Source organism: Arachis duranensis, chromosome 5 (assembly GCF_000817695.3).
Source record: "Arachis duranensis cultivar V14167 chromosome 5, aradu.V14167.gnm2.J7QH, whole genome shotgun sequence".
Lineage (NCBI taxonomy): Eukaryota > Viridiplantae > Streptophyta > Magnoliopsida > Fabales > Fabaceae > Arachis > Arachis duranensis.
The window spans coordinates 38,316,317-38,340,162 of NC_029776.3; the positions used below are offsets into that span (position 1 = coordinate 38,316,317).

At 34.3% G+C, this 23,846-nt stretch overlaps 1 long non-coding RNA gene and 1 other non-coding gene across 4 annotated transcripts; one reads left to right on the forward strand and one right to left on the reverse strand.

Annotated features, from left to right (window-relative positions):
- Positions 1-1,898: 1,898 nt before the first annotated feature.
- On the reverse strand, positions 1,899-2,006 carry LOC127747939 (small nucleolar RNA R71). The gene has a single exon (XR_008009885.1). It is a non-coding gene; the product is annotated as a small nucleolar RNA R71 (small nucleolar RNA).
- Positions 2,007-21,934: 19,928 nt separating this feature from the next.
- On the forward strand, positions 21,935-23,832 carry LOC110281101 (uncharacterized). 3 transcript variants are annotated; one of them, XR_008009736.1, is made up of 4 exons: positions 21,935-22,346; positions 22,610-22,651; positions 22,945-23,010; positions 23,361-23,832. It is a non-coding gene; the product is annotated as an uncharacterized LOC110281101 (long non-coding RNA). The 3 variants fall into 3 exon arrangements; XR_008009735.1 differs by having other exon boundaries at positions 21,936-22,346; positions 23,395-23,832; XR_008009734.1 differs by having other exon boundaries at positions 21,936-22,346; positions 23,590-23,832.
- The last annotated feature ends 14 nt before the right edge of the window (positions 23,833-23,846 follow it).

Here is a 23,846-nt window from a genome sequence, read left to right on the forward strand (position 1 = left end):
GCTATTGTATGCAATGTCTTGCTGAAGCTTGGCTGACCATGTCTAATCTTTTTAGACTGAAGTTTTAGACTAACATTGCATGATTCCTGGAATTATTATTAAAAATTTTGAGTTTCTTATTTTCTTTTACAAAAAATTTTTTGAAAAAATTATAAATTTTTTTATAAAATCATAAAAATAAAAAATATTTTATGTTTCTTGTTTGAGTCTAGTGTCAATTTCTAAGTTTGGTGTATTGCATGTCTTTCTTTTATTAAAAATTTTCAAAAATATGTTCTTGATGTTCATCTTGACATTCAAAGTGTTCTTGCATGCATTGTTTATTTGATCTTAGTTTTTCATGATTAGTTGCATTTTGTTGTTTTTCTCTCTCATCATAAAAAATTCAAAAAAAATTTCAAAATTATTTTTTAAGTCAATAATATAGAGAATTGAAGATTCAGAACATACAACAGAGGAATCACAAAGAAAAAGCTGGGCGTTCAAAACGCCCAGTGAAAAAGGAATTCTGGCGTTTAACGCCTAAGAAGGTAGCCAAGTGGGCGTTAAACGCCAGAATGGATACCATTCTGGGCGTTTAACGCCAGGATAGCACCAAGGAGGTAGTTTTGTTTTCAATTCAAATCTTTTTCAATTTTTCAAGTTTCAAAACTAATTTTTCAAAACCTAATCTTTTTCATATCCTCTCTTATCAATCATATCTTTTTCAAAATCAAATCTTTTTCCTTTTTCTTTTAATATTTTCGAAAATCCTTGCTAACAATTAATGTTGTGATTCAAAATTTCAAGTTTGTTACTTTCTTTTTAAGAAAGGTTCAATATTTGAATTTTAGAATCATATCTTTTAGTTTCTTGTTAGTCAAGTCATCAATTTAAAAAAAATCAAATCTTTTTCAACCATATCTTTTCAATCATATCTTTTTAAAAATCAATTTTTTTTCAATCATATCTTTTCAAACATATCTTTTTCAATCAAATCTTTTTCAAATCATATCTTTTTCAAATTTTGATTTCAAAAATCTTTTCTAACTTCTTATCTTTTCAAAAATTGATTTTCAAATCTTTTCACTATTTTTTATCTTTTTCAAAACCACCTAATCACTTTTTCTCTCCCAATTTTCGAAAATCACTAACCACTTTTTCAAAAATCTTTTTAATTTTCAAAAACTCTCTCTCTCGTCTCTTTCGATTTAATCACTAACACTTATCCTCCTTTGATAATTCGGACCCCCTCTCTCTTTATAAGTTCGAATTCTCTACCTCATCCTTCTATCTTCTTTTCCTCTGACATATCAAGGAATCTCTATACTGTGATATAGAGGATACCATACTTTCTTTATTTTCTTCTCTTTCATATGAGTAGGAACAAAGATAAAGGCATTCTTGTTGAAGCTGATCCTGAACCTGAAAGGACTCTGAAGAGAAAGTTAAGAAAAGATAAAGCACAACTCTCTGGAGAGGACCTGATAGAAATTTTCGAAAAAGAAGAAGACATGGCAGCCAAAAATAACAACAATGCCAACAATGCAAGGAATGTGTTTGGTGACTTTACTGCACCTACTCTCGACTTCTATGGGAGAAGCATCTCTATTCCTGCCATTGGAGCAAACAACTTTGAGCTTAAGCCTCAATAAGTTTCTCTGATGCAACAGAATTGCAAGTTTCATGGACTTCCATTGGAAGATCCTCATCAGTTCTTGGCTGAATTTTTGCAAATCTGTGACACTGTTAAGACCAATGGAGTTGATCCCGAGGTCTACAGACTTTTGTTGTTCCCTTTTGCTGTAAGAGACAGAGGTAGTATATGGTTGAACTCACAACTTAGAGACAGCCTGAACTCTTGGAAAAAGCTGGTCAATGCCTTCTTAGCTAAATTCTTTCCACCTTAAAAGATGAATAAGCTTAGAGTGGAAGTTCAAACCTTCAAACAAAAGGAAGGTGAATCCCTCTATGAAGCTTGGGAAAGATACAAGCAATTGATCAGAAGGTGTCCCTCTGATATGCTTTCAGAATGGAGCATCATAGGTATCTTCTATGATGGTATGTCTGAGTTATCCAAGATGCCATTGGACTATTCTGCAGGCGGATCTATTCATCTGAAGAAAACGCCTGCAGAAGCTCAGGAACCCATTGAAATGGTTGCAAATAACCAGTTCATGTACACTTCTGAAAGAAATCCTGTAAACAATGGGACAACTCAGAAGAAGGGAGTTCTTAAGATTGATACTCTGAATGGCATATTGGCTCAGAACAAATTATTGACTCAGCAAGTCAATATAATTTTTCATAATCTGACTGGATTGCAAGCTGGATTGGCAGTGCTAAAGAAGCCTCTTCTGAAGGAGAAGCTTATGACCCTGAAAATCTTGCAATGGAAGAGGTGAATTACATGGGAGAACCCTTTAGAAACACCTACAATTCTTCATGGAGAAATCACCCAAATTTCTCATAGAAGGATCAACAGAAGCCTCAACAAGGCTTGAACAACAATAATGGTGGAAGAAATAGGTTTAGCAATAGCAAGCCTTTTCCATCATCTTCTCAGCAACAGACAGAGAACTCTGAGCAGAATCGCTCTGGCTTAGCAACCATAGTCTTTTATCTATCTAAGACCACACTAAGTTTCATGAATGAAACAAGATCCTCCATCAGAAATTTGGAGGCACAAGTGGGTCAGCTTAGTAAGAGAGTTACTGAAATTCCTTTTAGCACTCTCCCAAGCAATACAGAAGAAAATCCCAAGAGAGAGCGCAAGGCCATAACCACGTCCAACATGGCCGAACCTGTGGAGGAGGAAAAGGTAGTGCTCCCCAGTGAGGAAGACCTCATGGGACGTCCACTGACCACTAGGGAGTTCCCCTCTGAGGAACCAAGGGAATCTGAGGCTCATACAGAGACCATAGAGATTCAATTGAACCTACTTTTGCCATTCATGAGCTCTGATGAGTATTCTTCCTCTAAAGAGGATGAAGATATTACTGAAAAGTAAGTTGCTAAGTACCTTGGAGAAATCATGAAGCTGAATGCCAAGTTATTTGGTAATGAGACTTGGGAGGATGAACCTCCATTGCTCATTAATGAACTAAACACCTTGGCTCAGCTGAAGATACCTTAAAAGAAACTAGACCCTAGAAGGTTCTTAATACCTTGTACCATTGGCACCATGACCTTTGAGAAGGCTCTATGTGACCTGGGGTCAAGTGTAAACCTCATGCCACTCTCTGTAATAGAGAAACTAGGAATCTTTGAGGTACAAACTGCAAGAATTTCACTGGAGATGGCAGACAATTTAGGGAAACAGGCTTATGGAACTGTAGAGGATGTCTTAGTGAAGGTTGAAGGCCTTTACATCCCTGCTGACTTCATAATCCTGGACACTGGAAAGAATAAGGATGAATCCATCATCCTTGGCAGACCCTTCCTAGCCACATCAAAAGCTGTGATTGATGTTGACAGAGGAGAATTGATCCTTCAAGTGAATGAGGACTACCTTGTGTTTAAGGCTCAAGGATCTCCTTCTGTACACATGGAGAAGAAGCATGAAAAGCTTCTCTCAATATAGAGTCAACTAAAGCCCCTACATTCAAACTCTAAGTTTGGTGTTAGGAGGCCCCAACCATGCTCTGAATATCTGTGAGACTCCATGAGAGCTCACTGTCAAGCTATTGACATTAAAGAAGCGCTTATTGGGAGGTAACCCAATCTTTATTTACCTATGTTAAATTTCCAATTTCCATTGTTATTTTATGTTTTCTTTAGGTTGATGATCATGTGGAGTCATAAAAACAACTACAAAAATCAAAGCAAACTCAAAAATAGCATTAAAAATAGCACACCTTGGAGGAGGAGCTTACTGGCGTTTAAACGCCAATAAGGGTAGCAGAATGGGCGTTAAACGCCCAGTCTGACACTATTCTGGGTGTTTAACGCCAGAAAAGGGCACCAGACTGGCATTTAATGCAAGAAAAGAGAACCAAGTAGGCATTCAATGCCAGAAAGGGAAGAAAAGCTGGCGTTAAACGCCAGAAATGGGAAGCAACTTGGCGTTTAACGCTAGGATTGGCACTAGGAGGGCGTTTACATGCCAAAATGGTGCAGGAATGAGAAATTCTTGACACCTCTAGATCTGTGGATCCCACAGGATCTCGACCTACCTCAACTCACTCTCTCTCTTCTTCACACTACCCCATAAAACCTTTCCCCAAATACCGCTCACCAATCACCTTCATCTCTCTTCCCCATCACCTCTTCACCACTCACATCCACCCACTCTTCCCCAAAAACCCCACCTACCCCACCTTTCAAATTCAAAACCTTTCCCTCCCAAACTCAACCCTCACACACGAACCATACCCCTCTCTCTACTCCTATATAAACTAATCATCCCTCCTTCATTTTCACACATCATAAACACTTCTTTCCCCCTTGGCCGAACCACTCACACCTCTCCATCTCCTCCATTTTTTCTTCTTCTCCATCTCTTCTTTCTTCTTTTGCTCGAAGACGAGCAAACATTTTAAGTTTGGTGTGGAAAAAGTATTACTTTTGTTTTTCCATAACCATTTATGGCACCTAAGGCCAGAGAAACCTCTAGAAAGAGGAAATAGAAGGCAAAAGCTTCCTCCTCCGAGTCATGGGAGATGGAGAAATTCATCTCAAAGGTCCATCAAGACCACTTCTATGAAGTTGTGGCCAAGAAGAAGGTGATCCCTAAGGTCCCTTTCATGCTCAAAAGGAATGAGTATCCAGAGATCCGACATGAGATCCGAAGAAGAGGTTGGGAAGTTCTCACCAACCCCATTCAACAAGTTGGAATCTTAATGGTTTAAGAGTTCTATGCTAACGCATGGATCACCAAGAACCATGATCAAAGTGTGAACCCGAACCCAAAGAATTGGCTCACAATAGTTCGGGGGAAATACTTAGATTTCAGTGCGGAAAATGTAAGGTTGGCATTCAACTTACCTATGATGCAAGGAGATGCACACCCCTACACTAGAAGGGTCAACTTTGATCATAAATTGGACCAAGTCCTTATAGACATATGTATGGAAGGAACTCTGTGGAAAAGAGACTCTAAAGGCAAGCCGGTTCAATTGAGAAGGCATGACCTTAAACCCGTGGCTAGAGGATGGCTAGAGTTCATCCAACGCTCTATTATTCCTACTAGTAACCGGTCTGAAGTAACTGTGGATCGGGCTATCATGATCCATAGTATCATGATTGGAGAGGAAGTGGAAGTTCATGAGATCATACCTCTAGAACTATACAAGGTTGCTGACAAACCTTCCACTTTGGCAAGGTTAGCCTTCCCTCATCTCATTTGTCACCTATGCAGTTTAGCTGGAATTGAGAGGAAGACACCCTCATTGAAGAGGACAAGCCCATCACTAAAAAGAGGATGGAGCAAATAAGAGAGCCAACTCATGGACCTCAACAAGAGCATGAGGAAGTTCCTCATCAAGAAATTCTTGAGATGCCTCAAGGGATGCATTTTCCTCCACACAACTATTGGGAGTAACTCAACACCTTTTTGGGAGATTTGAGTTCCAACATGGAGCAACTAAGGATGGAGCACCAAGAACACTCCATTATTCTCCATGAAATTAGAGAGGATCAAATAGCCATAAAGGAAGAGCAACAAAGGCAAGGAAGATACATAAAGAAGCTCAGGCATTCCATTGGATCTTCAAGAAGAAGAACTAGCCGCCATCACTAAGTTGGACCCGTTCTTTGATTTTTTTGTTCTTATTTTTCTGTTTTTTTATTTTTATGCTTTATGTGTTCTCTATGTTTGTGTCTTCATTACATGATCATTAGTGTCTAGTGTCTATGTTTTAAAGCTATGAATAATTCCATGAATCCTTCACCTCTCTTAAATGAAAAATGTGCCTAATTACAAAAGAACAAGAAGTATTTGAATTTCAAATTTTATCTTGAAGTTAGTTTAATTACTTTGATGTGGTGGCAATACTTTTTGTTTTTCTGAATGAATGCTTGAACAGTGCATATATTTTATAGTGAAGTTTATGAATGTTAAAATTATTGGCTCTTGATAATTTGAAAAATCATGAAATTGATTCTTGAAGCAAGAAAAAGCAGTGAATAACAAAGCTTGTGAAAAAAAATATTTGGCTTAAAAAAAGAAAAAGAAAGAAAAAGAGAAAGCAAAGTAGAAAAAGCCAATAGCCCTTTAAACCAAAAGACAAGGGTAAAAGGGATCTAAGGCTTTGAGCATCAGTGGATAGGAGGGCCCAAAGGAGTAAAATCCTGGCCTAAGCGGCTAAATCAAGCTGTCCCTAACCATGTGCTTGTGTCATGAAGATCCAAGTGAAAAGCTTGAGACTGAGTGGTTAAAGTCGTGATCCAAAGCAAAAGAGTGTGCTTAAGAACTCTGGACACCTCTAATGGGAACTTTAGCAACGCTGAGTCACAATCTGAAAAGGTTCAACCAGTTATGCATATGTGGCATTTATGTATCCGGTGGTAATAATGGAAAACAAAGTGCTTAGGGTCACGGCCAAGACTCATAAAGTAGATGTGTTCAAGAATCAACGGGCTGAACTAGGGGAATCAATAACACTATCTAAAATTTTGAGTTCCTATAGATGCCAATCATTCTGAATTTCAAAGGATAAAGTGAGATGCCAAAACTGTTCAGAAGCAAAAAGCTACTAGCCCCGCTCATCTAATTGGGACTAAGTTTCATTGATATTGTGAGATTCATTGTATATTCTCTTCTTTTTATTCTATTTTGTTTTTAGTTGCTTGGAGAAAAGCAACAATTTAAGTTTGGTGTTGCGATGAGCGGATAATTTATACACTTTTTGGCATTGTTTTTAGGTAGTTTTTAGTATGGTTTAGTTAGTTTTTAGTATATTTTTATTAGTTTTTATGCAAAAATCACATTTTTGGACTTTACTATGAGTTTGTGTGGTTTTCTTTGATTTCAGGTATTTTCTGACTGAAATTGAGGGACCTGAGCAAAAATCTGATTCAGAGGCTAAAAAAGGACTGCAGATGCTGTTGGATTCTGACCTCCCTGCACTCGAAGTAAATTTTCTGGAGCTACAGAAGTCTAATTGGTGTCCTCTCAATTGCGTTGGAAATTAGACATCTTGGACTTTCCGGCAATGTATAATAGTTCATATTTTGCTAGAGATTTGACGACCCAAACTGGCATTCCAATTCAGCATAAAAATTCTAGCGTAAAACACCCAATCTGGCATAAAAGCTGGAGTTAAACGCCCAAACTGGCACCAGAGCTGGCGTTTAACTCCAAGAGAAGCCTATGCATGTGAAAGCTTCAATGCTCAGCCCAAGCACACACCAAGTGGGCCCCGGAAGTGGATTTATGCATCATTTATTTATTTCTGTAAACAATAGGTTACTAGTTCTCTATAAATAGGACCTTTTACTATTGTATTTTCATCTTTTGGATCATCTGTGATCTTTTGATTATCGTTGATCTTGGGATCAGGTCTTTGAACCTTTTTTCATTTGTCTCATGCTATTTGGGAGGGATGGCCATTCGGCCATGCCTAGACCTTGTTCTTATGTATTTTCAACGGTGGAGTTTCTACACATCATAGATTAAGGTGTGGAGCTCTGCTGTTCCTCATGAATTAATACAATTACTACTGTTTTCTATTCAATTCAAGCTTATTCTTGTTCCAACATATTCACTCATACTTCAACCTGATGGATGTGATGATCCGTGACATTAATCACCATCCTCCCTTATGAACACGTGCCTGACAACCACCTCCGTTCTATCTATGAGAGCTTGAGTGTGTATCTCTTGGCCTACTAGTTCACGATGCATGGTTGCCTCTCCTGAAAATAGAGCTTCCATTCCGTGCGATCAGAGTCTTCGTGGTAAAAGGTAGAATCACATGGGCAGCATTCTTGAGATCCGAAAAGTCTAAACCTTGCCTGTGGTATTCCGAGTAGGATCTGGGATGGGATGACTGTGACGAGCTTCAAACTCGTGACTATGGGGCACAGTGACAGTGTGAAAAAGGATCAATGGATCTTATTCCGACACAATCGAGAACCGACAGCTGATTAGCCATGCGGGAAACCGTTGAGGACCATTTTCACTGAGAGGATGGATGGTAGCCATTGACAACGGTGATTCACCTACATACAGCTTGCCATGGAAAGGAGTATGAATGATTGGATGAAGGCAATAGGAAAGCAGAGGCTCAGAGGGAACAAAGCTTCTTCATATGCTTATCTGAAATTCCCACCAATGAATTGCATAAGTATTTCTATCCTATTTTATGTTTTATTTATCTTTTAGTTATCAAAACCCCATAACCATTTGAATCTGTCTGACTGAGATTTACAAGATGACCATAGCTTGCTTCAAGCCAACAATCTCCGTGGGATCGACCCTTACTCACATAAGGTATTACTTGGATGACCCAGTGCACTTGCTGGTCAGCTGCACGAAGTTGTGTATCACGATTTCGTGTACCATGCTAGTTTTGATTAGTTCAATTTCCTGCACAATTAACAAACTAATCACCCACATAATTTAGTTTTTAACCCAATAATAATATTTAGTCATCATCAGTTAAATATTTATTAGTTCTTCAAACTCAACACTATTTATAATATGAGTGTGTTTAACAAAAAGGAGTTCTTTTATTTCTAGCAATCATGTACATCATTGAAGGTTCCAAGTGAATTAAGAAGGGAGGCTGCATTAAGAAATCACTTTTGATAGTTAATAAAATTAATCGTACAGAATTCACAAAACAAGATATTATTTTGCTTTTTGTATCCTCTCGAAGTATTATAACAGAAAATAACAACCAGAGATGAGAGATAGAGAATGAGTGACACTATGATATTTCCTTATTCAACCACGAAGTATAATGTGATCTACGTCCAATCTCCACCGCAAACAATTATAGAATTTTCACTATAATCAAGAATGATAACAAATACCAATACCAACAGACCCACACTCTTGTAGCTCGCCTAAGCTAATCCAAGTTTAGTAACTTCTAAGTGCTAACCCAACTTAAAAAAGAGAAATCAAATGCATGCTAATTTCAATACACTTTTGAAACACATTCAATCAGACAAAAGTATAAAATGTATTTTGTGATCAACTCTCTTTATTGACTTTTGTATCTCTCAATTCAAACTTAATTTTACATAATAAAATAATTGAAATATATTCAAATAATAAGGAAGAAATAATCTTAGCAAAGTTGTATGTGTATAATCTGAATTAGCTCGAATTGGTTGCTTCCTTGAATAAATCATCATATATAGAATTTAATTTTATATCCTCTTCAATGTAGGAATTATTTTTTTATTTGTTTTAGTAGTAATCATCATACTCATCAATGTTATAAGATCGGAAGCTTTAGTGTAGTTACAACACCGGTATAAAAGGAGTTATCGGAAGATCGAAAGCTTTTTTCAGTGGAAGAGACGCCGATGCCATAAGAAGAAGACACGGCCATGATAATTGGTGCACGAATTCCCACACTTCGTACAACTGAACCAGCAAGTGCACTGGGTCGTCCAAGTAATACCTAAGCGAGTCAGGGTCGATCTCACGAGGATTGTGGTTTGAAGCAAGCTATGGTTATCTTGCAGATCTTAATCAGGTGAGTAGGAGATATTGGTATGGTATTTAATTGCATAAAAGGAATAATGAGATCTGAACTAGGTTGACCTGTTTATAATGATAAGAAGATGGTTAAGGCTTGGAGGTGCTTTGTCCTTTTAGATTAACTCAAGTCTTACCTTCTTCTTCAATTGAATGATTTCTTCTATGGCAGGCTGTATGTGATTGTCGCCGGTTGAGAGGTCGACAATGCTCCTCCAGATCTAAACCCCAGGGTTAGTATGGATCCATTCTAATTGAGGGAGAAGCTCTTGCAGTCCATTCTCCTTAATGATCCTACTCAAAATGCCACAGACAAGGTCAAATCTTCTATATCAGAGAATGCTGCGCCTTTGGGTTCTAGCCTCTACCACAGAGACCCTAATCTCTCCATACCTCGGCTGAACTGGTGTCTCAAGAAGTCCCCAACGAAGTCGTGGATTAGCCATCTAAGATATGTATAATCAAGTTGGTGGTTCAATGCTTTCCAGTTACGTATTCACACGAACCGAAGAAGAACACGGCTGGTTGTCAGGCACACTGTCTTAGAATGAAGAACAAAGATGATTGTCACAGGTCATCCTATTCATCAAGTTGAAGAACGAAGATACATCTTAGAATTGAATCAAATACGGATTAAAGAGAAACAGTAATACTTTTCTTAATCCATAAAACTCAGCAAGGTTCCTCCCCTCAACCTAGGAGGTTTAGAAACTCATATTGATAGAAAATACAATATGAAAAATGAAATATGGTTGTTTTCCCTTTGAAGATCGTGTAAAATTTCTTTAAATACAAAGCTAATGACAAAGGATTACATAAGAAAGGGGAAAACAATCTTTTAGTGCTAAAATCCACTTCTGGAGTCCACTTGGTGAGTGTTTGGGCTGAGCTTTAATGAGATCCACGTGCTAGGAGGCCTCTAAGGCATTGAACGCTAGCTAGGGGATCCTCTTTGGACTTTTGGACGCTGGTCTCCTCCTTTGGGCACTGGATGCCTGGACTGGGGTAGATTGCTGGCATTGAACGCCAGTTTTTGGCCTTCAATTCTGAAGAAAAGTATGGACTATTATACATTGCTGGAAAACTTTGAATGTTAGCTTTTCATAGCCGTTAAGAACGCTCCATTTGAACTTCTGTAGCTCCAGATAAGCTGTTTCAAGTGCAAGGAGGTCAGATCCGGATAGCATCTGCAGTGCTTTCTCTGTCTCTAAATCATACTTTTGCTCTAGCTCCTCAGTTTTAGCCAGAAAATACCTGAAATTTCATAAAAACACACAAACTCAAGGTAGAATCCAAAAATGTGAATTTTACACAAAAACCTATGAAAACTTAATAAAAATTAAACAAAACATGCTAAAAACTATATGAAAATGATGCCAAAAAGCGTATAAAATATCCGCTCATCAATAATTGTGTTCTCATTAAGAAGAACTTCATTTTGACTTTTGAGAAAGAGGGTTTTGTATTGAAGCGTGTTGTTTTGGATTTTTATTATTTAATATTTTATAATTATTTTTTAAAATTATATAGATGGGAAAGAAATTTATTAATGGATAATTTAGATATATATAGAAATATCATATCAATAATATTTCTATAATTAAGTATAGATACAATACTCTTTGAATGCTCTCGGGTATATTACTAGGATAGGAAGTTATGTATTCTAATTTATTAGGATCGTAAATTATGCCTTTTAAGATAGGAAAGATTTGATATAGTTTTATATCAATATATATGTATGTATGTATGTATTCATGATTAATAGAAAAGCAGATTAAAATAACTTATTTTCTATATGGTATCAGAGCAACTCTAATACCGACAAACACAAAAAGAACCTAGGCTACATAATCATGGCAGCAAAACCAGAAAAGAACTCTATAAGTGAATCAGAGGCTTCAGAAAAAGAAACTAAGAAAATATACTCGCCATATGACCTCAATGCAAGTGACAACCTAGGAAATGTAATCACACAAGTGCAGCTGCGTAGAGAAAATTATGAGAAATGGGACAAAGCGGTGAAAATATTGCTTTGAGCTCGAAAAAAATGGGGATTCATTGATGGAACCTCACGGAACCAGAAAAAGATGCACCTAATCTTGAGAATTGGTGGACAGTCCAATCTATTATTGTATCATGAATCTTGAACACAATCGAACCTAGTCTATGGTCAACCGTTGCGTATGTTGAGAACGCGTGAATACTATGGAAAGATATCAAAGAATGGTTTTCCGCTGTGAACAGACCACAAATACAAACAACTAAAGTAAGATCTGATGAGATGGAAGCAAGAAGGGATGTCCATGATGACGTATTATAGGAAATTAAAAGTAATTTGGGATGAATTAGCACAGTGCAAGCAAATTCCCAAATGCACATGTGGTGGATGTAAGTGTGGGATTTGCTCTCAATTTGAGAAGCGAACGGAAGAAAAGAGGGTCCACCAATTTATGATGGTTCTAGATGATACGAGTTACGGAATAGTGTGGTTAAATATCCTGGCAACAGATCCTTTACCATCGCTGAATCGTGTATACGCAATGCTAGTTTAAAAGGAGAGAGTGAAAGTGATGGCTAAGGCATCAGAAGAGAGACGGCTAATTATGGGACTCACAATGCAAGCAGGGAACAGGATGAAAGAACGAGAAAATGATAGCCAAAAATCAATAATATGCTCTAATTGTGGAAATAGTGGGCATGATGTTAAAGGATGCTTTTAGATTGTGGGATGTCCAGAATATTAGGGGGATCGACCAAGGAATGAAGGAAGAGACTGTGGCAAAGGCTACGTACGACAAGACACACGTATTCGAGGAATTTCAGCACGTGCAAATGTGGCACACACTGATGGAAGTGGTACCCATGCTATCAACACGGAAGACAAGAGACGTGAGATGTCAGGATTGACCAATGAACAATGGAATGTATTGGTAGATATGATTAACAAGCAAAAATCAAATGAATCTGAGAAAATGACTGGTAAGAGAATTTTTGATTTATGGATCATTAATAGTGGAGCTTCCAACCACATGACTAGAACCCTAAAAAATTTATGTGAAAAGAAAACTATACGCGGGTGTCCAGTAGGTTTACTGTAAACTCCACTAAAACCGGTAAATAATTAGTTAATAAATCAATTTTTAGTAGGAAAGCTAAAAATACAAAACTAATATCAAAATAGGATAGAACTCGTTGAAACGAGAATTTTGATACCAATTTCGAAAAATTTGGCCCAAGATTGAGCCAAATAAACCAAACTGGTTGAACCGGACCCAAAATGGTCCCAAGGCCCAACCCAACTGAGCATAAAACACTTAAAAGAACCCCCTCTCTCCTCTATTAATCATCAAACACGCTGAATGGAGCCATGGAAGGGGAGGAGAAGAAGCAAACTCTAACCTCATCTTCAAACCTTGATAACTTTTGATCCGGAACTCCGATTGACAAGTCATTTGTGGCCACACGTCGGGCTTGTTGAGCTCTTCAATTCTATCTAAAAAAAGTAAGTAAATCGTGTTTACCTAGCTCCATTTCTGCTGGTATATAAATTTCGGGTTTAAGGTTTGAGGAACTCAATTCCTTGATGATTTTCATATTTTAGGGGTCAACTATACTTGATTTCTTGTGGGTGTTGCTCAAGGATCAGTGGGTAAATGTAAGAGATCTCAAACCCTAATGGAATTTTTGAATTTAGGCATTATATTTATTTGTTATGTTTGGATGTGGTAATTGTCATTTAGGTAGTGTGTATGTGAATGTTGATGCTTGTTGAAGCTTGTTGGTGATTTTGGAAGCTTGGAAGTGGAGTTTTGAGGCTGGAAATCTGAGCTTGGTAATGTTGGAGCCCCAGGGCTTGAATAAAAGTGAAATTAAAAGTGTTCTGGGTTGAGCGGGAAATCGACCAAGGTATGCTTTAGGTTTCACGCATTTAACATGTAAGGTTTTGTGAAAACTTAGGCTAGAGAACCATAGGTTAAGTTGAGAAGGTAAGATGCATTAAATGATTAGTCTTATGGTGATATTGAATAGATTTATGACTGAGTTTGAATTAGGATTTATGAGCATGAGTAGTTGAAGTTATTGAATATGTGTTTTTGAAATTGAGCTTGTGTTGGAATTTATGAGCATGATTTATTGGTATTGTTGAATGTGTGTTCTTGAATTTATTAATGATGGGTTGATGATGAGGTTGATATATGTTAATGGAATTTGGTGGTTATGGCTTGTTTAATTGGTTGAAGTTGATTTATGATTGGTTATGAATGAATGAAGGGAATGGGTTAATGAATTTTTGAAATGGAAGATTATGGTTGAAAAGGGTGGATTGTTGAATAATACATGAGTTTTATGAATTGAGGTGGATATTAAAGTGTTAGAAGATAGTATTTGATTTGATAAGATGAAGGAAGAGAGTAATGTAAGAAATTGAGACTTGATGATATTAATTAGTCAAGAATAATAAAAATGTATGATCAATGAATTGAGTGAAATGGAGAATGACGAGATTAAGACATGAATTAGTATTGAGAATGAAAATGATGAATTGTAAGACATGATTGAATAACCTGAGCTTAGGGCGTTGTCTTCCCCATGTCAGCCGGGATTTTTCCGTGGTATTTATTGAGAAAGTGCAGTAATGTCACGAGTATGCCAGAGTTGCATATGTACACTAATGATTGAACATTATTGAGCTTGGGGTACTATCTTTCCCATGTCAGCTTGGGGTATTCCTTCCCCATGTCATCTTGGGGTGTTGTCTCTTCTCCCCATGTCAGCTTGGAATTCGTCCCATGGATATTATTGAGCTTGGGACGTTCTTTTCCCCATGTCAGCTTGGGGGTCCTCCCCATGGTGTATTTTGAGCTTGAGAACATGTCGGGATGGCTACGTAACCAACAGTTGATATCAATAGCCATAGGACAGCCATGCATCATGCGCATTTGTTTGTTTTGATTGCTATGTATTATCTGAGATTGCCTAACTGAATATATATCCTGGTACCTGCCATACTTGCTACTTGCTCTATCTGCTTCTTCTTGTGTGTGAATTTGTCTGGCTGCTTGTCTCTACATGATTTATGGATGACGAAGGAGCGGAGGAAGGGTAAAATGGGTTGGCGTTGATGTTAGGTTTAAAAGTGAGTAAGTCTAGGAGTGTTTTAGATTACCTACCTCTTTTATGGCTTCTGCTTTGAAATTAAGTTTTATAACTGTATGTTGGAGTTCTAGGATTGCCTTTGGCATTTCCAGAACCTTATATATTACATGTGTGGCACCTTTACCATGCTGAGAACCTCTGTTTCTCACCCCATACTGTGTTGTTGTTTTCAGATGCAGGTCGAGTGGCTTCTCGGTAGGCGTCTAAAGGTTTTGCGGCGAAGTGGTTTACCTTGGGGTCTCCTTTTGTTATTTTGATGTATATATATGCATAGTTTCTCCTCTTGTATGTAAGAATACTTTGTTTATGTACCTCTTAGAGGTTTTATGGAGAACTAGGGTTTTGAGCATGTTCTTTTGGGTTATTATTATGTATATTTCTTTTGCTTATCTTCATCATGTTCCTATTAGGTTTCTTAGCACGCAAGTAATCCTTTCCTGAGCGTTGTACTTTTTATTTTGCGATATTATTTTACTCATTTTTCAAGGTTCATAGTTAAGTATCTTTTTCTTTGTTATTATATATATTTTTATTTTTAGAGATCGTAATACTTTACTATCTCAGTCTTATGACTTAAGCATAAGATTAAGTATGGTAAGGTGTTACATTTACTGGATGGAGAGCAAGTGATAGCGTGCAAGCAAGGGACAGTGATTCTTGACGGAGAACTTGAATTGAAAAATGTTCTCTATGTACCTAAATTAAAATGCAACTTACTCTTAGTTTCTCAATTAACAGATGCAAAATATTGTCTAGTACAATTCACTGATAAATTTTGTGTCATACAGGACTGCACTTCGAGGACGCTGATTGGAGCGGGTGAGTGGAAGGATGGGCTCTATTGGTATTATGGGGCGCATAAGATTCAAGCTTGTCATGCTAGAACAGAGAATCAACTAGCGATTTGGTATAAGAGATTAGGGCATCCATCATTTAAAATTGTGCAAATGCTCCCTAATGTAAGTGAGAAATCTACAAACAATGAGATTTGTGAAATTTGTGAAAAATCCAAACAAACAAGAGATAAGTTTTCTTTAAGTGATATCAAGCTTTCAATATTTTTTATTTGATCCATTATGACTTGTTGGGACCCTATAGAACTCCCTCCTCATGTGGTACTTCGTATTTCTTAACTATTGTAGATGATTGTTCACGAGTAGTTTGGATATATTTGTTAAAAGAAAAGGCAGAGGTATTAATTATGTTGAAAAATTTTTTCATGTTGGTTGAACGCCAATATAACAAGTATGTTAAAATTGTGTGATCTGATAATGGAACAAAATTTATGTTCTTAAAACAATACTTCTTACAGCAAGGGATTGTTTACCAATCGTTATGTGTTAATACATCGCAACAAAATGGATGAATGAAGCGCAAACATCGACATATTTTCAATGTTGCTAGATCATTACGCTTTTAAGGCAATCCTCCTATTCAGTTTTGGGGAAAATGTGTCTTAACTGATGTCTATTTAATTAATCGTATACCATCCTCAACACTGAAGGGCAGGACTTCGTATAAAGTTTTTCATAAAACAATTCCAAATTATGAGTACTTAAAAGTTTTTGGCTCTTTGTGTTACGCTCAAAATCAAAATAGACAAAAGAACAAAATTTTAATTCTTTATTTATTTTATTTTATATTAATAGTTTAAAAGTAAATGATTAATCCGCTAATTAGATTAACTAAATTTTGGTAAAATCATAAAAAAATAAAATTGCAATACCTGCTAATTTGTTTGTTAATTCTAATAACATCAATTTTAAAAAATATTGCATTTTTTTATTTTTTTAAATATATTAGCAATTTTATGTTTGTGCCACCGAAACTTAAATTAAAAAAAAAAACAATTCTAATAAAGTATTATGCAGCTAGCGTGCTTCAATATTTATTTTAGGATTCGATGGACAAATTATGTTGTAAAATGGAGAGCCATAATAAGCAAGGTTGGACCATAAGGTTGCAAACTGCAGTCATACGCCACCATGGTGGTTGACTTTGTAGTAATAAATATAACTATTTAATTTTGGCTTGTCAAGTTAAATTACTTAATAAATAATAGAATAAGGCTTGAACATATACTGCACGTCAATTTTAACTTTTTTTTTTTACTGTATTTTCTAATTTAATAGATAAAAAATTAATTTAAAAATATATTATTAACCAATAAATTATTATATATATATATATAAAATAAAATTCAAACTTTAATATTTATTTAAAAATTAAATTTAATAAATTAATTATTACACTAATCAAAATTAGTTACGCATCAACTTTAACTAACCAGTTAAAATTGGTTTCAAGAGAGTGAGAGGACCCACAGAATTTACACTTTGAAATAAGCATGGGCCATGCATAATGCCTCTCTCTGCTACCTTGATTGTTTCTTTCCACATTGTAATGCTATGAAGACATTTTGTGCACCATATGTCTATATCTATTTAAAAATAAAGCCGTAAAAATAAGTTTTAAGAATTGATTTTGAAGTTAAAAAATGAATTATTTATAGATACTCATCATATTCTTACCTTAGTTTATTATCGTATAAAATATTGAAAAATACATTTTATAAAAAAAATTTCACCCCATCACAGGGTGGATCTAAGAATGTCGTCCAGAGGATTGGAATTGTATATTAAATATTGTATATAGTTTTTGATAGCATATGTAATAATAGTCTTGTCTTTTATTTTATTTCTTCTTAAGAAAATTGTTAACAAGTATCCTATCAAAACAAGAAGTTCTATTAAAAAATAATAAATTTATATTTTTAATATAATTTATACCTTTTCTTTTTCTGCATCATTATCATCATATTTGTTCTGTTTTTTCATCCTTTTCTTTTACCTTTTTCTTAAAAAAGAACAAAAATAAAAAACAAAAACAAATGTGAAACAAAGAAGGTGAAATAACAATAACAAAGAAGAAGAAAAAAAAATAAAAAATTATATATTTTTGCAACCAAATTTCTGTATTTGTTAGTTTAAATTCCTGTGTTTTTATTTTTTTTAAAGAATTCTATAATTTTTATTTAATTTTTTTTCTCTTCTTTAACAATAAATACAAAAAATTTTTAAAGAAAGATAGAAATCTATAAAAGATAAGACGAAAATTCTGTATTTTTCGTCCTTTTTTTTTATTCTTCTTTTCCTATGTTTGTGTAGCAAAAATATTATGTTTAGTAATTAATTTTTTATATTTTTAATTTTGAATACATAATTTATTTGTATTCAACTTCACACAATTCTATGTCCATGTTTAATTTTTTGCATTTTTTTCATTTTTTTAAAAAAATTTTACAACTTTTGTTTATTTTTTTTCTTTCTGCTCTTTGAATTTAATATAAAAATTTTGGAAGAAAAACATATAACTTTATAAATAGTCACTACAACAATATAGATTATTTTTGAGGGTTATAATGTGTAAAAGAAAATTAAAATTTGTCAAAAAAAAAAATAAATTTTGACACTATTTTAACTATGAAAATATGTTAATAAAAGTTTTGTCAAAAATAGTATTTTTAACATATAAGCGATTGTGAAAAAAATTTAAATCTTATTTTGATAAATATTGGTTGTCAAAAATAATTTGTTAGAAAATTTTGAGAACATATTTTCTGTGATACTTATTAATTGTCAAAAATACTATTTATTTTGACACTTATTGACTATAAAATATTCTCAACAAAAAAATTTAACAAAGAATGAGATATGATCTTGAAACTAAAGAATAAATTGAGATTTTGAAGATAAAGAATGAGTAGTATAATCCTAAATTGAGAGCAGTGTGATGTCAAAATTAACAGAGCCCAAAAAAGAAAAAAAAATAGTAGAATAAATTGAAAACAAATGAGTGTCAAAATTGAGAAATAATTTTCTACGGTCAAATTTTTCGTCAAAAAAATATAAAAAACTTGACATTTGTGATATTTGTCAAAAATATATATTAATTTTGATATTTAATTATGGTGTTAAAAAATAAAGTGTCAAAATAAGTCTATTTTCTTATAGTGAGTAATACATATAATATTAAATGTACCAGCAGAAGAAGAAGTGTGCAATTTTTTATGTGGGTAGATTTTGTTGGATCAATTAGTAATTAGGACAACTTAATTGAATTTAGTTATGAAAAATGCTTATATATGTAGTAGAACTGATTTTAGAAAAATATTTTTTAAAAACTCTATCTATTAGCAAAGTTATTTTTTTTGTTATTTTCTCATAAATCTCTACTATATTTTTATCTTTATTATCATAAAAGTATAGTATAAAAAATATAAATCAATTGCTCTAATTTTTTTGTATATTAGTTTATAGTTTATAGTTTATATTATATATAGCATGAGAAATTCATATATACACTCTTCATATATAGTAATTGACTATCACAAAATAATTAATAAAATATAATGAAAAAATATAACTTTTTGTGCATGAAAGAAAAAGAAGATAAAATCCCGGTCATAAAATTTTGCTAACCAGTGTCATAATGAAAAAATTATAAAATTCAATGAAATTTATGTATTGGTTATTATTAAAATCTTCATAAAAGTTTCTTTAAAAATTTTATAGTTTAAATTTTTCAATAATATTGTTAGCAACCCATATTTATATTATTAAATATATCCATATAAGGGGAAATTGGAAAAATTATAACCTAAAATACTCATATAAGTTGTGAATATGATATTAACATTTTCAAATAAATGTTGCTTTAATTTTTTTTATGATAAATTAATAAAAATATTAATTATATGCAATATAACGCCTAATTTTAGGAGAAGTCAATATAATTTAACGATAATCTTGATGTAAGTTTCAATTCTTAAATTTTGAAATACATACACGTGATGTGTGCTTATTTAGATCCATTGTATGATGTATTAGAGTTTACTTCTTTACGATAACTCAAGGATATAATATGATTGATCTACCAAACTAAACTTCATATATAATAGAATGTCAAACTTTATTTAAAATTACTATATAGCCTGTTATTAATGCTATATAATAATTATTGTTTTAAAATTGTAATAATAAAGTATTAAGCAGCCAGCGGGCTTAAATATATAATTTTGGATCCAATGGAGAATTTATGATATTGTAAAATGGAGAGCCATAATAATGTTGGACCAGTGATACGCCACCATGGTAGTTGGCTTCCTAGTAATTAACGACTATATTATTTGGACACTAAAATCAACTATTAAAATTAATTATTAATTAAAATAAAATATATATTAAAAATAAAATAAATTATACATATATATTTATACAGAATATATTAATAATTTTAATAAATAAATAACATTTTTATTTCACTAATAACGGCAAGTTAAATTAATAAATAAATAGAATAAGGCGAATTGAAACATCATATACTGCTGCACGTCAACTCTAGCTAATAACTAGTTAAAATTGGATTCAATTTTACTATTATATTGAAGAGTATGTTCTGTTCTATATACTCTATACGATAAAAGCAAATGCAATTACATAATAATCATATTCGTGAGCAGAAAAAGGTGAATAAGAATCAAAATTAATTGGTTGAATTTCCGCAGTCATGCATTCAGAAAAGGATGAGAGGACTCACAGACTTTACACTTTGAAATAAGCATGGGCGGAATTTTTTTTAAAAATAAATTAAATAAATATAAAAATATAGATACACATGACGTATATAGAGTTTATGTTCAAAAAGAGAAAAAGAGGAGAAAAAAAAAGTGATATCGGAAGAATAATTAACAGATTGTATTCATTCATATGTTAATTGTGAAGGATAAAGATGTAATAGAAAAATAGTTATTTATGGTTCGGGTGCTACGCGCTAGATTTGGTTTGTTGGCATTGGGCACTAAAAATAGGGATCAAATTTCTTTATAAAAAAAACTTTTGAGTAATACTTGAATAATATTGTTTTCAGTGAAGAACTGTTTCTGTTCTATACTTCTCTTTTATTTTTTTTCCTTTTGGTTTCTTGGTTTCTTGCTTACTAAGAAACTGTTCTGGTTTTTCTATATAGTATCAAGAGCCCTAGATTGAAGATCCATGAGAGATCAATTTGATGATTCTACTACTTCGATCGACACCACTCCCACTATCACACATTTGAATCCAGCCATGATGGTTATATCTTCTCATTTTCTAAATCAGAGACCCTTCAATCCTATTGGAGATAAGTTCAATCAGAATAATCACACAACTTGGCAACAAGAAGTTTTGTTTGCAATTCGAGGACAACACCATCAAAATCATCTTCTTCCAGAACGTATCCCTCCTCAATTTGATTTCATTGAATATCAACAAGGAAAAGAAAGTGATAAATATCAACAAAAGTATACAAATAATTACAATCTATCTAATTGGTTACTTGCTTCCATTGATTTTGCTTTCAAAAACAAGATGGTTGGATGCATGCACCGTTTTAAAATCTGAGAAAAAAGTTGAAGAGTATTTTTCTGAATTTATAAGATATAAAATCAAGCAACTCAAGTCACAATTTAACACCATTAAGAACTCTAACAATACTTCAAAAAAGAATTGGATTTTCAAAAAGTTTTCCTGACTGAGGAGTAAGTTTTAAAGAAGAGATCATAGGAGTATTCATTGGTTTTGAGTCATGCATTTTTGTTCTTTGAAGCAATTCAGTAATATATTTTGCTTGGTTTAATATTATAAGAGAGTTAGAATGTTTAATGGCTGCAATGCCTAAAAAAGAATTGAAATCACTAAGGCTTTTTAACCAAAAAGCTAGATTGCAGCTTAGTCGGAACATTGTTGATTTCATTTTTATCATTGCCTGTAACTAACATGACATCAACATAAATCAAAATATAGATAATAGAATGAGGAGTAATTCGAGTAAACAGTGAAGCAATATATTTTAATTAATGATGTAGTTATGGTTAAATATCAGGCTTTAGGAGCCTATTCTAGGCCATAAATGGCTTTGTGTTACACAATGTTCTGAAAACCGGTTCGAACCGGCCGGTCGGACCGGTCGAACCGGGAACCGTTAGCAAATACGGTTCGAACAAAACACAAAACCGCAGAATTTGAAAACCAATGTTGGTCCGTCGAACCGGCCGGGAACCGGTCGGTCGAACCGAACCGTGACCCGGCCGGTTTTTTATATTTGCCCCAAACGCCGCGTTTTGCATGTTGAAGGGCCAAAGGGAACCCTAGTCACAGAGGCACAGACCTCACCCCTATCCTCTCTCGAGCTTCCACTCTCACTCTCACCTCTCACCTCTCACCTCTCACGTTTCCAGTCTCCACTCTCACTCTCCGTCCAGCCACCGCCACTTCCGTCCAACCACCGCTGCCGTCGCAACTTCCAACTTTGAACAGCCACCGCCTGCTCCCTCACTTCCCTTCCTTCGCGCAGCAAACGTCGCAAACTTCCTTCCCTCCATCGCGAAGCCACCGCTCGATCGTTAAAGCCTCCATCGCGCAGCCACTGTCTTGCCGCGCCAGCTCTGTTCCACTGCGCTCCTGTCCCTTCAGCGGCGTCTGCTCTGTTCCATCGCGCGGCCCTTCCCTCGAAGGTATTTTTTATTTTTGTAACTGTAATTGTGGTTTTAGTTTGTTGGTTAATCAGTTAATCTGTGATTTGTTTCTGATATTCTTGATTTCAACCTTGCTACTATTAATTTTTTTATTGTGTATCACTATGCTAATTATCTATGAGATTAATGGGTTGCTGTAAGCCTGTAATATTGATATTGGAAACATTGCAAACATTGAAAACATTGCTGATGGGCAATATCATGTGCAAACATTGTATGAACCAATTAGTGTTGCTGGTCAGATTATTCCCTGGAATTTCCCTCTTCCCATGTTTGCTTGGAAGGTTAGTGGCTCTGGTTACTGGCTCTTCTTTTTAATTTTGCTCTGGTTACTGGTTCTGTTTAATTTCTGAATACTTGGTTCTTCTTCTTTTTAATTTCTGAAAATTTTGTTCAAAATTTCATTTTAATATTTTGTGATTTTTTGTAATTGCTCTGGTTACTGGCTCTGTTTCATAATGTACCAATGTTAGTGTAATTGCTGTTTTGTAATTGCTGGTTGCTGGTTGCTGGTTGCTGGTTACTGTCATGTCCCACCGTTCTGTTTCTATTCAACCATCTCCATTGCATGTCAAAGCTCCATCTCCCTCTCCCTCTCCCTCTCCCTGTTCTGTTCGAATTTCAGAACATGCTCCAGCCTAAGGTAATTTATTTTCTTTTATTTGTTCTTTCTTGTATTAATTATTCAGTTATTATTTTATTTAATTGTTGTTTTTAATGATTAGTATGTTGTTCAAGTTTTTGTTTTCTTGTTGGTTTGCTGTATTTTAAAGCTTTAGTTGTTCTTGTTATTTTGATTTTCAATTCTAATTGATCTTATTAACTTGTTAATTTGATAAATTAATGTTTTAGTGTTGTTCTTAACTTTTAAATTTTAGATTGTTAAGTTGTTATGTTGTTCTTGACCTTTTGATAATTTGTTAATTTTATAAATTGTTAAGTATATATAAATTGTTCATGATGTTGATCTTAATTAATTGTTCTTGTTATTAGAAAGAGAATGGAATTGAGGTATATCAATTTACAGGTAGCTATAAATTGAAAATAAGACACTCATTGGGCAGAGCTCCTTTGTTACTTCAGATGCAATACCTGAGATTAAGAATTGAATGGAAGATGAGCAATATTGAGTTTCTTTTCGTTTGATTGTTTGAATATGAATTCAAGATTTTGTAAAACTGACTTTTACTAGGAATCTTACAGCTTGCTCAATATGTTTCAGTTCCTCCTAGGCTGAGCCAACATACTGAGCATGACAGATTCATGTTATGATATAAATATGGAATAGAAGGAATGATCTCAAATGGTTGATTGGTGCTCACCTCATCAGTGGCCTCAATACACCATCTCTCTAATTTACCCAATCCTACCTTTACATACTCTCTATTGCTGAATGAACAACACTCAAAATGTTAGTATTTTCTATGCAGCAAATTGACATGTAATATGAAGATGGTGAATAATTGAATGGTTTGTGAT